This window comes from Etheostoma spectabile, chromosome 12, assembly GCF_008692095.1.
Source record: "Etheostoma spectabile isolate EspeVRDwgs_2016 chromosome 12, UIUC_Espe_1.0, whole genome shotgun sequence".
Classification (NCBI taxonomy): Eukaryota; Metazoa; Chordata; class Actinopteri; order Perciformes; family Percidae; genus Etheostoma; species Etheostoma spectabile.
This window is the reverse complement of record NC_045744.1, coordinates 30,645,721-30,648,265: the sequence shown is the minus strand read 5'-3', so window position 1 is coordinate 30,648,265 and position 2,545 is coordinate 30,645,721. Positions and strand designations below refer to the sequence as shown.

At 35.9% G+C, this 2,545-nt stretch overlaps 1 pseudogene; it reads left to right on the top strand.

The window, feature by feature from the left end:
- Positions 1–2,545, top strand: part of LOC116699132 (epidermal retinol dehydrogenase 2-like) — a 38,739-nt pseudogene that overhangs the window by 28,649 nt on the left and 7,545 nt on the right.

Sequence of the window (2,545 nt, the reverse complement as noted above, 5' to 3'; positions counted from 1 at the left end):
GAGACGTAGCGGTAGTTTTAGTTTTTGCTGAGGATAGGTGGATGTTTGTCTTTTAGGTTACATACAGTATGTTTTGCACATGGGGTATCCATCCAAATTTGAGTTTACAGGCCCTCTTCACTTAAGCTATTTTTGTAATTAATAAATCATTTTCATTTATTCTATTGATTGGATGAACATATTTGCCTAAAGATGATTATTTTGTATTTTTGCTGTCTGATTGATGCTTGTGTTAAGAATAAATCAGACGTTACTCAACATTTCTCACCTACTTGAGTATTTTTTTCATCAAGCCTTTTTTACTCTACTCAAGTAATTATTGGATGACTCCTTTTACTTTTCCTTGAGTCTATTGTTCTACAAGTAACAGTACTTTTACTTGAGTACAATTTTTGGCTACTCTACCCACCTCTGCATTTTAGTAACTGGCTGGCTGGCTAGTTATCTAGCTAGCTTGTTAGGGGGCTCAGTTCCCAGTTAAGCATACACAATCTAAAGAGTAAGGAAGAGAGGTCTATAGTCTTTATATTAAGTTTTATGGTAGAGGACATTAGTTTATTTTATATGAAGGTGTATGTGTTTGGATACATATATCATAAAAGTGCCATTTTTGGCCAGTTTTGACAACTTTGTGTATTGGATTAATCAGATGAGTTGAAAAATGACCCAACTTGGACCGATGGCTGATCTCCTTGATGTTTCATGGCCTTTAGAGTGTTTGTACTCTGGTACATTGTGGAACAAATTGTCAGATGGGTATAAGAAGCAGGAACTATCCGCTGTAGCTTTAGTCTCTATAACTCTGTTTGTTTTCGGTTTACCAAAGAGATCTGACCCATTTAACTTATCTTTATTAAAGTTAAAGCCGTACAGCTTTATATAAATTATTAACCACCATTAACCATCTACATCTGTTAGATTCTCCGCAATTCAATCAAAGAAAAATACTATAATCATTAATTTTACGGAAATCATGAGCACTAAAGCATAGTTTAATTCAGATATACTAGAATAATAAACGAACACAGCAAACATGGGTCCTTTTTCATATTATTTATATACTTTTAGTCCGTTAGCGTCCACTGATCAGAAGAATCGAAAAGGATTTTTACTCAAAAGTACTCTGTGAAGTTGTGAATACATTTATCTGGAGATCATATACAATTAGGAATATACCATTAAAGGTATAGTTTGAAGTCTATACATCATTGTCGTCCTGTGGGTGTTAAGGTTTATGACAGATGGGTTGGTGTCTCGTTCTGTGGCTCCCTGATCATCCTTTTCACATGTTTGTTTCTCCTCTTCTCCCTGCAGACTACTGTGCCAGTAAGTTTGCAGCAGTAGGTTTTGCAGAGTCCGTGGGTCTGGAGCTGCTGGCAACTGGGAAAGATGGCGTCAAGACCACCATTGTGTGCCCGTACTTCATCAACACTGGGATGTTCAATGGATGTCAAACTAAGTAAGTTCACTGTTTTGTATTTTTATTTCAACAGACCTGCACGTGGTGTATGTTTAAATAATTAATGCTCAAAGCACATAAAGCCCTAAAAATCTATGTTATCATATCTTAGTCTCTTTGCATTTTGTAGCAACAAAATGTTTTGGTTAAATTGTACTGGGGTGGAGGCTGGAACCTCAGAATATCTCCAAAACTGGACAAATAAAAGCCAAACTATCTGCATAGACAGATCCCAGTGTAGTGTAACAATACCAAGGTTATGATAGTTTTGCATTTTTCATTCATTTTTATTTCATTTTGACTTTTTGTTGTCAAATTTAGTTTTTTTTTCTTTTAAGAGCGGGTTTTCTAGTTTAGTTCTAGTGTTTGTTGTTGTTGAAAATGCTTGGTTTTAGTATAGTTTTCAGTATGTTTAGTGTTAGTTTTAATCTTTATTTGTCATGAGTTATTTGTCATTATTCAAAAAGGTCAGAAAAAGTATTGTGTAATAACTGATCAAAAACATACAATTTTAGAAATATGCATTCCCAATGTGTTCAACAATAACACCAGTGCATAAAATGTACTTATGATGAGCATATGTTAACAGTTTACATAAGACTTACAGTAAGTGCAAAATATGTAAATGACGTGTGCCAGGAAAAAACCTAAATAGCCAACGGACTAAAGAAGACAGACATCAACAGGTGTTTTAAACTTTGATTTGAGTAACGTGTTGAACTTTTTTAAGTCAATCGACTCACACAGTTGTGTAGACATCCCAGAATCAATACACAAATTAACACACACTTCCTCCTGCTTTTGGTATTCCTGCGTATTTACTAACCAGCTAACAGGTGAAAGAACGCCTGTAGTGTTCTCTATCCTGCGGTTGTCTCCGTCATGCTGCCTGACCATGTATCCATGCATTCATGCCCTGTTATGGGGTTAGCTCCTGTTTCGGGGGAGGGGGCTTGGCATCCTCTACCTTGTAATGGTAAACTAGGATAGGCTCCCCGTGCACGCTTCTCAAATGTACTTTCAAATTCGTGGAATTTTATAAATTGTCTACATATTTTACCACCTTACACTGCAAGGCACTTGCTT